At 41.5% G+C, this 12513-nt stretch overlaps 10 non-coding genes and 9 pseudogenes across 10 annotated transcripts; all 19 read right to left on the bottom strand.

Annotated features, from left to right (window-relative positions):
- Positions 1-355: 355 nt before the first annotated feature.
- On the bottom strand, positions 356-474 carry LOC114864593 (5S ribosomal RNA). Its single transcript, XR_003787358.1, has one exon. It is a non-coding gene; the product is annotated as a 5S ribosomal RNA (ribosomal RNA).
- A 536-nt stretch (positions 475-1010) lies between these two features.
- LOC114864259 (5S ribosomal RNA) lies at positions 1011-1129 on the bottom strand (annotated as a pseudogene).
- Positions 1130-1666: 537 nt separating this feature from the next.
- Positions 1667-1787, bottom strand: LOC114864030 (5S ribosomal RNA). Its single transcript, XR_003787218.1, has one exon. It is a non-coding gene; the product is annotated as a 5S ribosomal RNA (ribosomal RNA).
- A 535-nt stretch (positions 1788-2322) lies between these two features.
- LOC114864513 (5S ribosomal RNA) lies at positions 2323-2441 on the bottom strand. The gene has a single exon (XR_003787333.1). It is a non-coding gene; the product is annotated as a 5S ribosomal RNA (ribosomal RNA).
- A 532-nt stretch (positions 2442-2973) lies between these two features.
- Positions 2974-3092, bottom strand: LOC114864626 (5S ribosomal RNA). The gene has a single exon (XR_003787367.1). It is a non-coding gene; the product is annotated as a 5S ribosomal RNA (ribosomal RNA).
- Positions 3093-3627: 535 nt separating this feature from the next.
- LOC114864588 (5S ribosomal RNA) lies at positions 3628-3746 on the bottom strand. Its single transcript, XR_003787354.1, has one exon. It is a non-coding gene; the product is annotated as a 5S ribosomal RNA (ribosomal RNA).
- Positions 3747-4279: 533 nt separating this feature from the next.
- Positions 4280-4398, bottom strand: LOC114864099 (5S ribosomal RNA; annotated as a pseudogene).
- Positions 4399-4930: 532 nt separating this feature from the next.
- Positions 4931-5049, bottom strand: LOC114864509 (5S ribosomal RNA). The gene has a single exon (XR_003787331.1). It is a non-coding gene; the product is annotated as a 5S ribosomal RNA (ribosomal RNA).
- A 536-nt stretch (positions 5050-5585) lies between these two features.
- LOC114864094 (5S ribosomal RNA) lies at positions 5586-5704 on the bottom strand (annotated as a pseudogene).
- A 520-nt stretch (positions 5705-6224) lies between these two features.
- Positions 6225-6343, bottom strand: LOC114864272 (5S ribosomal RNA; annotated as a pseudogene).
- A 533-nt stretch (positions 6344-6876) lies between these two features.
- On the bottom strand, positions 6877-6995 carry LOC114864643 (5S ribosomal RNA). Its single transcript, XR_003787374.1, has one exon. It is a non-coding gene; the product is annotated as a 5S ribosomal RNA (ribosomal RNA).
- Positions 6996-7529: 534 nt separating this feature from the next.
- Positions 7530-7648, bottom strand: LOC114864583 (5S ribosomal RNA). The gene has a single exon (XR_003787353.1). It is a non-coding gene; the product is annotated as a 5S ribosomal RNA (ribosomal RNA).
- Positions 7649-8184: 536 nt separating this feature from the next.
- Positions 8185-8304, bottom strand: LOC114864335 (5S ribosomal RNA; annotated as a pseudogene).
- Positions 8305-8838: 534 nt separating this feature from the next.
- On the bottom strand, positions 8839-8957 carry LOC114864264 (5S ribosomal RNA; annotated as a pseudogene).
- Positions 8958-9491: 534 nt separating this feature from the next.
- Positions 9492-9610, bottom strand: LOC114864678 (5S ribosomal RNA). Its single transcript, XR_003787383.1, has one exon. It is a non-coding gene; the product is annotated as a 5S ribosomal RNA (ribosomal RNA).
- A 534-nt stretch (positions 9611-10144) lies between these two features.
- Positions 10145-10263, bottom strand: LOC114864296 (5S ribosomal RNA; annotated as a pseudogene).
- Positions 10264-10783: 520 nt separating this feature from the next.
- Positions 10784-10902, bottom strand: LOC114864268 (5S ribosomal RNA; annotated as a pseudogene).
- A 515-nt stretch (positions 10903-11417) lies between these two features.
- Positions 11418-11536, bottom strand: LOC114864080 (5S ribosomal RNA; annotated as a pseudogene).
- A 497-nt stretch (positions 11537-12033) lies between these two features.
- On the bottom strand, positions 12034-12153 carry LOC114864630 (5S ribosomal RNA). Its single transcript, XR_003787370.1, has one exon. It is a non-coding gene; the product is annotated as a 5S ribosomal RNA (ribosomal RNA).
- Positions 12154-12513: the final 360 nt, after the last annotated feature.

The raw sequence follows: 12513 nt of genomic DNA, 5'->3' as shown, positions 1-12513 counted from the left end.
AAATAGAGAGAAGCCAAAATCATTACTTATAATCGGTCACCGAACATAGGCATGAACTGTGAACAAAGCAAAAGCAGCACTGTGATTGAAAACAGAAAATTCTTGCAGATAATAGCGTCTGTTGTCTAAGAACGATGCAATTATTGAGTTAACAAATAATTGAACAATCTAGGTGAAATGTCAAATACATAAAACAGAAGTAATAAAATAATAGTTATTAATTGCAGAGGAAAGGTCATAAATCATATAATAACTGCATAGAATAGGAAAGAAAACACTTTTCCCATAACACGGTGCAGTATAATGTGGACCTGAGCAAACAGCCCGCTCTGCTAGGGTTGAGGGGAAATGTAAAAGCTTACAGCACCTGGTATTCCCAGGCGGTCTCCCATCCAAGTACTAACCAGGCCCGACCCTGCTTAGCTTCCGAGATCAGACGAGATCGGTCGTGCTCAGGGTGGTATGGCTGTAAGCAAGAGCTGATAGTGACAGGAGCTCTTTTAAGCTTGGCAAGCCACGCCGTTGCATCCACTTGTCTGAATGTGGCGTTTATAAAGGACTTAGAACATTTTGGGACGTACACAGGAGGTGGCCATTTTGGCCTTAAACACAATATCCCCTTTTTTGTATTTCGCTCTCCCTTTAAACAAAACAACTAGAGAGAAGCCAAAATCATTACTTATAATCTGTCACCGACCATAGGCATGAACTGTGAACAAAGCAAAAGCAGCACTGTGACTGAAAACAGAATATTCTGCAGGTAATAGCAGTCTGTTGTCTAAGAACGATGCAATTATTGAGTTAACAAATAATTGAACAATCTAGGTGAAATGTCAAATACATAAATACAGAAGTAATAAAAACACAAGATTATTATTGCAGAAGATACCTCATAAATCATACTAATAACTGCATAGAATAAGAAAGAAAACACTTTTCCCATACACGGTGCAGTATAATGTGGACCTGAGCAAACAGCGCCCCCTGCTAGGGTTGAGGAGAAATGTAAAAGCTTACAGCACCTGGTATTCCAGGCGGTCTCCTATCCAAGTACTAACCAGGCCCGACTCTGCTTAGCTTCCAAGATCAGACGAGATCGGGCGTGGCTCAGGGTGGAATGGCCGTAAGCGAGAGCAGAGAGTGACAGGAGCTCTTTTAGGCTTTCAAGCCCCGCCGTTGCATCCACTTGCCTGAATGTGACGTTTATAAAGGACTTAGAATCATTCTGGGACGTACACAGAAGGTGGCCATTTTGGCCTTAAACACAATATCCCCTTTTTTGTATTCGCTCTCCCTTTAAACAAAATCAACTAGAGAGAAGCCAAAAGTCATTACTTGTAATCTGTCACCGACCATAGGCATGAACTGTGAACAAAGCAAAAGCAGCTACTGTGACTGAAAACAGAAAATTCTTGCAGGTAATAGCGTCTGTTGTCTAAGAACGATGCAATTATTGAGTTAATCAAATAATTGAACAATCTAGGTGAAATGATCAAATACATAAATTAAAAGTAATAAAAAACACAAGATATTATTGCAGAAGATTCCTCATAAATCATACATAACTGCATAGAATAAGGAAAGAAAACACTTTTCCATAACACGGTGCAGTATAATGTGGACCTGAGCAAACAGCGCCCCCTGCTAGGGTGAGGAGAAATGTAAAAGCTTACAGCACCTGGTATTCCCAGGCGGTCTCCCCATCCAAGTACTAACCAGGCCCGACCCTGCTTAGCTTCCGAAGATCAGATGAGATCGGGCGTGCTCAGGGTGGTATGGCCATAAGCGAGAGCAGAGAGTGACAGGAGCTCTTTTAAGCTTGGCAAGCCACGCCGTTGCATCCACTTGCCTGAATGTGGCGTTTATAAAGGACTTAGAACATTTTGGGACGTACACAGAAGGTGGCCATTTTGGCCTTAAACAGCAATATCCCCTTTTTTGTATTTCGCTCTCCCTTTAAACAAACAACTAGAGAGAAGCCAAAATCATTACTTGTAATGTGTCACCGACCATAGGCATGAACTGTGAACAAAGCAAAAGCAGCACTGTGACTGAAAACAGAAAATTCTTGCAGGTAATAGCGTCTGTTGTCTAAGAACGATGCAATTATTGAGTTAACAAATAATTGAACAATCTAGGTGAAATGATCAAATACATAAATACAAGTAATAAAAAACACAAGATATTATTGCAGATGATATCTCATAAATCGTAACATGACTGCATAGAATAAGAAAGAAAACACTTTTCCCATAATACGGTGCAGTGTAATGTGGACCTGAGAAAACAGCACCCCCTGCTAGGATTGAGGAGAAATGTAAAAGCTTACAGCACCTGGTATTCCCAGGCGGTCTCCCATCCAAGTACTAACCAGGCCCGACCCTGCTTAGCTTCCGAGATCAGACGAGATCGGGCGTGCTCAGGGTGGTATGGCCGTAAGCGAGAGCAGAGAGTGACAGGAGCTCTTTTAAGCTTGGCAAGCCACGCCGTTGCATCCACTTGCCTGAATGTGGCGTTTATAAAGGACTTAGAACATTTTGGGACGTACACAGAAGGTGGCCATTTTGGCCTTAAACACAATATCCCCTTTTTTGTATTTCGCTCTCCCTTTAAACAAATCAAATAGAGAGAAGCCAAAATCATTACTTGTAATGTGTCACTGACCATAGGCATGAACTGTGAACAAAGCAAAGCAGCACTGTGACTGAAAACAGAAAATTCTTGCAGGTAATAGCGTCTGTTGTCTAAGAACGATGCAATTATTGAGTTAACAAATAATTGAACAATCTAGGTGAAATGTCAAATACATAAAACAGAAGTAATAAAAACACAAGATATTATTGCAGAAGATACCTCATAAATCGTACAATAACTGCATAGAATAAGAAGAAAACACTTTTCCCATAACACGGTGCAGTATAATGTGGACCTGAGCAAACAGCCCGCTCTGCTAGGGTTGAGGAGAAATGTAAAAGCTTACAGCACCTGGTATTCCCAGGCGGTCTCCCATCCAAGTACTAACCAGGCCCGACCCTGCTTAGCTTCCGAGATCAGACGAGATCGGGCGTGCTCAGGGTGGTATGGCCTTAAGCGAGAGCAGAGAGTGACAGGAGCTCTTTTAAGCTTGGCAAGCCACGCCGTTGCATCCACTTGCCTGAATGTGGCGTTTATAAAGGACTTAGAACATTTTGGGACGTACACAGAAGGTGGCCATTTTGGCCTTAAACACAATATCCCCTTTTTTGTATTTCGCTCTCCCTTTAAACAAATCAAATAGAGAGAAGCCAAAATCATTACTTGTAATGTGTCACCGACCATAGGCATGAACTGTGAACAAAGCAAAAGCAGCACTGTGATTGAAAACAGAAAATTCTTGCAGATAATAGCGTCTGTTGTCTAAGAACGATGCAATTATTGAGTTAACAAATAATTGAACAATCTAGGTGAAATGTCAAATACATAAAACAGAAGTAATAAAAATAATAGTTATTAATTGCAGAGGAAAGGTCATAAATCATATAATAACTGCATAGAATAGGAAAGAAAACACTTTTCCCATAACACGGTGCAGTATAATGTGGACCTGAGCAAAAAGCCCGCTCTGCTAGGGTTGAGGAGAAATGTAAAAGCTTACAGCACCTGGTATTCCCAGGCGGTCTCCCATCCAAGTACTAACCAGGCCCGACCCTGCTTAGCTTCCGAGATCAGACGAGATCGGTCGTGCTCAGGGTGGTATGGCTGTAAGCAAGAGCTGATAGTGACAGGAGCTCTTTTAAGCTTGGCAAGCCACGCCGTTGCATCCACTTGCCTGAAGTGGCGTTTATAAAGGACTTAGAACATTTTGGGACGTACACAGAAGGTGGCCATTTTGGCCTTAAACACAATATCCCCTTTTTTGTATTTCGCTCTCCTTTTAAACCAAAGAAATAGAGAGAAGCCAAAATCATTACTAATAGTCTGTCACCGACCATAGGCATGAACTGTGAACAAAGCAAAAGCAGCACTGTGACTGAAAACAGAAAATTCTTGCAGGTAATAGCGTCTGTTGTCTAAGAACAATGCAATTATTGAGTTAACAAATAATTGAACAATCTAGGTGAAATGTCAAATACATAAAATAAAAGTAATAAAAACACAAGATATTAATTGCAGAAGATCCCTCATAAATCATACATAACTGCATAGAATAAGAAAGAAAACACTTTTCCATAACACGGTGCAGTATAATGTGGACCTGAGCAAATCAGCCCGCCCTGCTATGGGTGAGGAGAAATGTAAAAGCTTACAGTAGCTGGTATTCCCAGGCGGTCTCCCATCCAAGTACTAACCAGGCCCGACCCTGCTTAGCCTCCAAGATCAGACGAGATCGGGCATGCTCAGGGTGGTATGGCCGTAAGCGAGAGCAGAGAGTGACAGGAGCTCTTTTAAGCTTGGCAAGCCACGCCGTTGCATCCACTTGCCTGAATGTGGCGTTTATAAAGGACTTAGAACATTTTGGGACGTACACAGAAGGTGGCCATTTTGGCCTTAAACACAATATCCCCTTTTTTGTATTCGCTCTCCCTTTAAACAAATCAAATAGAGAGAAGCCAAAGTCATTACTTGTAATGTGTCACCGACCATAGGCATGAACTGTGAACAAAGCAAAAGCAGCTCTGTGACTGAAAACAGAAAATTCTTGCAGGTAATAGCGTCTGTTGTCTAAGAACGATGCAATTATTGAGTTAACAAATAATTGAACAATCTAGGTGAAATGTCAAATACATAAATTACAAGTAATAAAAACACAAGATATTATTGCAGAAAGATCCTCATACATCGTACAATAACTGCATAGAATAAGAAAGAAAACACTTTTCCCATAACACGGTGCAGTATAATGTGGACCTGAGAAAACAGCGCCCCTGCTAGGGTTGAGGAGAAATGTAAAAGCTTACAGCACCTGGTATTCCCAGGCGGTCTCCCATCCAAGTACTAACCAGGCCCGACCCTGCTTAGCTTCCGAGATCAGACGAGATCGGGCGTGCTCAGGGTGGTATGGCCGTAAGCGAGAGCAGAGAGTGACAGGAGCTCTTTTAAGCTTGGCAAGCCACGCCGTTGCATCCACTTGCCTGAATGTGGCGTTTATAAAGGACTTAGAACATTTTGGGACGTACACAGAAGGTGGCCATTTTGGCCTTAAACACAATATCCCCTTTTTTGTATTTCGCTCTCCCTTTAAACAAATCAAATAGAGAGAAGCCAAAGTCATTACTTGTAATGTGTCACCGACCATAGGCATGAACTGTGAACAAAGCAAAAGCAGCTCTGTGACTGAAAACAGAAAATTCTTGCAGGTAATAGCGTCTGTTGTCTAAGAACGATGCAATTATTGAGTTAACAAATAATTGAACAATCTAGGTGAAATGTCAAATACATAAAACAGAAGTAATAAAAAACACAAGATATTGATTGCAGAAGATACCTCATAAATCGTACAATAACTGCATAGAATAAGAAAGAAATCACTTTTCCCATAACACGGTGCAGTATAATGTGGACCTGAGCAAACAGCACCCCCTGCTAGGATTGAGGAGAAATGTAAAAGCTTATAGCACCTAGTATTCCCAGGCGGTCTCCCATCCAAGTACTAGCCAGGCCCGACTCTGCTTAGCTTCCGAGGTCAGACGAGATCGGGCATGCTCAGGGTGGTATGGCCGTACGCGAGAGCAGAGAGTGACAGGAGCTCTTTTAAGCTTGGCAAGCCACGCCGTTGCATCCACTTGTCTGAATGTGGCATTTATAAAGGACATAGAACATTTTGGGACAAACACAGAAGGTGGCCATTTTGGCCTTAAACACAATATCCCCTTTTTTTGTATTTCGCTCTCCTTTTAAACCAAACAAATAGAGAGAAGCCAAAATCATTACTTATAATCTGTCACCGACCATAGGCATGAACTGTGAACAAAGCAAAAGCAGCACTGTGACTGAAAACAGAAAATTCTTGCAGGTAATAGCGTCTGTTGTCTAAGAACAATGCAATTATTGAGTTAACAAATAATTGAACAATCTAGGTGAAATGTCAAATACATAAAACAGAAGTAATGAAAACATAAGATACCTCATAAATCGTACAACAACTGCACAGAATAAGAAAGAAAACACTTTTCCCATAACACGGTGCAGTAATTTGTGGACCTGAGCAAATAGCCCGCTCTGCTAGGGTTGAGGAGAAATGTAAAAGCTTACAGCACCTGGTATTTCGAGGCGGTCTCCGATCTAAGTACTAACCAGGCCCGACCCTGCTTAGCCTCCGAGATCAGACGAGACCGGGCGTGCTCAGGGTGGTATGGCCTTAAGCGAGAGCAGAGAGTGACAGGAGCTCTTTTAAGCTTGGCAAGCCACGCCGTTGCATCCACTTGCCTGAATGTGGCGTTTATAAAGGACTTAGAACATTTGGGACGTACACAGAAGGTGGCCATTTTGGCCTTAAACGCAATATCCCCTTTTTTGTATTTCGCTCTCCCTTTAAACAAATCAAATAGAGAGAAGCCAAAATCATTACTTGTAATGCGTCACCCACCATAGGCAAGAACTGTGAACAAAGCAAAAGCAGCACCATGACTGAAAACAGAATATTTTTGCAGGTAATAGCGTCTGTTGTCTAAGAACGATGCAATTATTGAGTAAACAAAAATTGAACAATCTAGGGGAAATGTCAAATACATAAAATACAAGTAATAAAAAACACAAGATGTTATTGCAGATGATACCTCATAAATCGTAACATAACTGCATAGAATAAGAAAGAAAACACTTTTCCCATAACACGGTGCAGTATAATGTGGACCTGAGTAAACAGCACCCCCTGCTAGGATTAAGGAGAAATGTAAAAGCTTACAGCACCTGGTATTCCCAGGCGGTCTACCATCCAAGTACTAACCAGGCCCGACCCTGCTTAGCTTCCGAGATCAGACGAGATCGGGCGTGCTCAGAGTGGTATGGCCATAAGCGAGAGCAGAGAGTGACAGGAGCTCTTTTAAGCTTGGCAAGCCACGCCGTTGCATCCACTTGCCTGAATGTGGCGTTTATAAAGGACTTAGAACATTTTGGGACGTACACAGAAGGTGGCATTTTGGCCTTAAACACAATATCCCCTTTTTTGTATTTCGCTCTCCTTTTAAACCAAACAAATAGAGAGAAGCCAAAATCATTACTTATAATCGGTCACCGAACATAGGCATGAACTGTGAACAAAGCAAAAGCAGCACTGTGATTGAAAACAGAAAATTCTTGCAGATAATAGCGTCTGTTGTCTAAGAACGATGCAATTATTGAGTTAACAAATAATTGAACAATCTAGGTGAAATGTCAAATACATAAAACAGAAGTAATAAAAATAATAGTTATTAATTGCAGAGGAAAGGTCATAAATCATATAATAACTGCATAGAATAGGAAAGAAAACACTTTTCCCATAACACGGTGCAGTATAATGTGGACCTGAGCAAAAAGCCCGCTCTGCTAGGGTTGAGGGGAAATGTAAAAGCTTACAGCACCTGGTATTCCCAGGCGGTCTCCCATCCAAGTACTAACCAGGCCCGACCCTGCTTAGCTTCCGAGATCAGACGAGATCGGTCGTGCTCAGGGTGGTATGGCTGTAAGCAAGAGCTGATAGTGACAGGAGCTCTTTTAAGCTTGGCAAGCCACGCCGTTGCATCCACTTGCCTGAAAGTGGCGTTTATAAAGGACTTAGAACATTTTGGGACGTACACAGGAGGTGGCCATTTTGGCCTTAAACACAATATCCCCTTTTTTGTATTTTGCTCTCCTTTTAAACCAAACAAATAGAGAGAAGCCAAAATCATTTTTTTATAATCTGTCACCGACCTTAGGCATGAACTGTGAACAAAGCAAAAGCAGCACTGTGACTGAAAACAGAATATTTTTGCAGGTAATAGCATCTGTTGTCTAAGAACGATGCAATTATTGAGTTAACAAATAATTGAACAATCTAGGTGAAATGTCAAATACATAAAACAGAAGTAATAAAAACAATAGTTATTAATTGAAGAGGATAGGTCATAAATCATATAATAACTGCATAGAATAAGAAAGAAAACACTTTTCCCATAACACGGTGCAGTATAATGTGGACCTGAGCAAACAGCCCGCTCTGCTAGGGTTGAGGAGAAATGTAAACGCTTAGATCACCTGGTATTACCAGGCGGTCTCCTATCCAAGTACTAACCAGGCCCGACTCTGCTTAGCTTCCAAGATCAGACGAGATCGGGCGTGGCTCAGGGTGGAATGGCCGTAAGCGAGAGCAGAGAGTGACAGGAGCTCTTTGAGGCTTTCAAGCCCCGCCGTTGCATCCACTTGCCTGAATGTGACGTTTATAAAGGACTTAGATCATTTTGGGATGTATACAGAAGGTGGCCATTTTGGCCTTAAACACAATATCCCCTTTTTTGTAATTCGCTCTCCCTTTAAACAAAACAACTAGAGAGAAGCCAAAATCATTACTTATAATCTGTCACCGACCATAGGCATGAACTGTGAACAAAGCAAAAGCAGCACTGTGACTGAAAACAGAAAATTCTTGCAGGTAATAGCGTCTGTTGTCTAAGAACAATGCAATTATTGAGTTAACAAATAATTGAACAATCTAGGTGAAATGTCAAATACATAAAATAAAAGTAATAAAAAACACAAGATATTATTGCAGAAGATCCCTCATAAATCATACAATAACTGCATAGAATAAGAAAGAAAACACTTTTCCATTAACACGGTGCAGTATAATGTGGACCTGAGAAATCAGCGCCCCCTGCTATGGGTGAGGAGAAATGTAAAAGCTTACAGTAGCTGGTATTCCCAGGCGGTCTCCCATCCAAGTACTAACCAGGCCCGACCCTGGTAAGCCTCCAAGATCAGACGAGATCGGGCATGCTCAGGGTGGTATGGCCGTAAGCGAGAGCAGAGAGTGACAGGAGCTCTTTTAAGCTTGGCAAGCCACGCCGTTGCATCCACTTGCCTGAATGTGGCGTTTATAAAGGACTTAGAACATTCTGGGACGTACACAGAAGGTGGCCATTTTGGCCTTAAACACAATATCCCCTTTTTTGTATTTCGCTCTCCCTTTAAACAAATCAAATAGAGAGAAGCCAAAGTCATTACTTGTAATGTGTCACCGACCATAGGCATGAACTGTGAACAAAGCAAAAGCAGCTCTGTGACTGAAAACAGAAAATTCTTGCAGGTAATAGCGTCTGTTGTCTAAGAACGATGCAATTATTGAGTTATCAAAAATTGAACAATCTTGGTGAAATGACAAATACATAAATTACAAGTAATAAAAAACACAAGATATTATTGCAGAAGATTCCTCATAAATCATACAATAACTGCATAGAATAAGGAAGAAAACACTTTTCCTATAACACGGTGCAGTATAATGTGGACCTGAGCAAACAGCGCCCCCTGCTAGGTTTGAGGAGAAATGTAAAAGCTTACAGCACCTGGTATTCCCAGGCGGTCCCCCATCCAAGTACTAACCAGGCCCGACCCTGCTTAGCTTCCGAGACCAGTTGAGATCGGGCGTGCTCAGGGTGGTATGGCCATAAGCGAGAGCAGAGAGTGACAGGAGCTCTTTTAAGCTTGGCAAGCTACGCCGTTGCATCCACTTGTCTGAATGTGGCGTTTATAAAGGACTTAGAACATTTTGGGACGTACACAGAAGGTGGCCATTTTGGCCTTAAACGCAATATTCCCTTTTTTGTATTTCGCTCTACCTTTAAACAAAACAACTAGAGAGAAGCCAAAATCATTACTTGTAATGTGTCACCCACCATAGGCATGAACTGTGAACAAAGCAAAAGCAGCACTATGACTGAAAACAGAAAATTCTTGCAGGTAAAAGCGTCTGTTGTCTAAAAACGATGCAATTATTGAGTTAACAAATAATTGAACAATCTAGGTGAAATATCAAATACATAAAACAGAAGTAATAAAAACGAAAGATATTGATTGCAGAAGATACCTCATAAATCGTACAATAACTGCATAGAATAAGAAAGAAATCACTTTTCCCATAACACGGTGCAGTATAATGTGGACCTGAGAAACAGCACCCCCTGCTAGGATTGAGGAGAAATGTAAAAGTTTAGAGCACCTGGTATTCCCAGGCGGTGTCCCATCCAAGTACTAACGAGACCCGACTCTGCTTAGCTTCCGAGGTCAGACGAGATCGGGCGTGCTCAGGGTGGTATGGCCGTATGCGAGAGCAGAGAGTGACAGGAGCTCTTTTAAGCTTGGCAAGCCACGCCGTTGCATCCACTTGTCTGAATGTGGCATTTATAAAGGACATAGAACATTTTGGGACAAACACAGAAGGTGGCCATTTTGGCCTTAAACACAATATCCCCTTTTTTTGTATTTCGCTCTCCTTTTAAACCAAACAAATAGAGAGAAGCCAAAATCATTACTTATAATCTGTCACCGACCATAGGCATGAACTGTGAACAAAGCAAAAGCAGCACTGTGACTGAAAACAGAAAATTCTTGCAGGTAATAGCGTCTGTTGTCTAAGAACAATGCAATTATTGAGTTAACAAATAATTGAACAATCTAGGTGAAATGTCAAATACATAAAACAGAAGTAATGAAAACATAAGATACCTCATAAATCGTACAACAACTGCACAGAATAAGAAAGAAAACACTTTTCCCATAACACGGTGCAGTAATTTGTGGACCTGAGCAAATAGCCCGCTCTGCTAGGGTTGAGGAGAAATGTAAAAGCTTACAGCACCTGGTATTTCGAGGCGGTCTCCGATCTAAGTACTAACCAGGCCCGACCCTGCTTAGCCTCCGAGATCAGACGAGACCGGGCGTGCTCAGGGTGGTATGGCCTTAAGCGAGAGCAGAGAGTGACAGGAGCTCTTTTAAGCTTGGCAAGCCACGCCGTTGCATCCACTTGCCTGAATGTGGCGTTTATAAAGGATTTAGAACATTTGGGACGTACACAGAAGGTGGCCATTTTGGCCTTAAACGCAATATCCCCTTTTTTGTATTTCGCTCTCCCTTTAAACAAATCAAATAGAGAGAAGCCAAAATCATTACTTTAATCGGTCACCACATAGGCAAGAACTGTGAACAAAGCAAAAGCAGCACATGACTGAAAACAGAAATTTTTGCAGGTAATAGCGTCTGTTGTCTAAGAACGATGCAATTATTGAGTAAAAAAATTGAACAATCTAGGGGAAATGTCAAATACATAAAAACAAGTAATAAAAAACAATAGTTATTGCAGAGATACCTCATAAATCATAATAACTGCATAGAATAGGAAAGAAAACACTTTCCCATAACACGGTGCAGTATAATGTGGACCTGAGTAAACAGCCCCCTGCTAGGGTTAGGGGAAATGTAAAAGCTTACAGCACCTGGTATTCCCAGGCGGTCTCCCATTCAAGTACTAACTAGGCCCAACCCTGCTTAGCTTCCCAGATCAGACAAGATCGGGCGTGCTCAGGGTGGTATGGCCATAAGCGAGAGCAGAGAGTGACACTTGTCTGAATGTGGCGTTTATAAAGGACTTAGAACATTTTGGGACGTACACAGAAGGTGGCTATTTTGGCCTTAAACACAATATCCCCTTTTTTGTATTTCGCTCTCCTTTTAAACCAAAGAAATAGAGAGAAGCCAAAATCATTACTAATAGTCTGTCACCGACCATAGGCATGAACTGTGAACAAAGCAAAAAGCAGCACTGTGACTGAAAACAGAAAATTCTTGCAGGTAATAGCGTCTGTTGTCTAAGAACAATGCAATTATTGAGTTAACAAATAATTGAACAATCTAGGTGAAATGTCAAATACATAAAACAGAAGTAATAAAAACAATAGTTATTAATTGCAGAAGATAAGTCATAAATCAATAAATAACTGCATAGAATAGGAAAGAAAACACTTTTCCATAACACGGTGCAGTATAATGTGGACCTGAGCAAAACAGCCCGCTCTGCTAGGGGTGAGGGAGAAATGTAAAAGCTTACAGCACCTGGTATTCCCAGGCGGTCTCCCATCCAAGTACTAACCAGGCCCGACCCTGCTTAGCTTCCGAGATCAGACGAGATCGGGCGTGCTCAGGGTGGTATGGCCTGTAAGCAAGAGCTGATAGTGACAGGAGCTCTTTTAAGCTTGGCAAGCCACGCCGTTGCATCCACTTGCCTGAATGTGGCGTTTATAAAGGACTTAGAACATTTTGGGACGTACACAGAAGGTGGCCATTTGGCCTTAAACACAATATCCCCTTTTTTGTATTTCGCTCTCCCTTTAAACAAATCAAATAGAGAGAAGCCAAATCATTACTTGTAATGTGTCACCGACCATAGGCATGAACTGTGAACAAAGCAAAAGCAGCACCATGTGACTGAAAACAGAATATTTTTGCAGGTAATAGCGTCTGTTGTCTAAGAACGATGCAATTATTGAGTTAAACAAAAATTGAACAATCTAGGTGAAATGT

The sequence above is a fragment of the Betta splendens genome, chromosome 1 (genome assembly GCF_900634795.4).
Source record: "Betta splendens chromosome 1, fBetSpl5.4, whole genome shotgun sequence".
NCBI classification, from domain to species: domain Eukaryota; kingdom Metazoa; phylum Chordata; class Actinopteri; order Anabantiformes; family Osphronemidae; genus Betta; species Betta splendens.
Note: the sequence above shows the minus strand (reverse complement) of the source record. Positions and strands in the feature narration are given on the sequence as shown.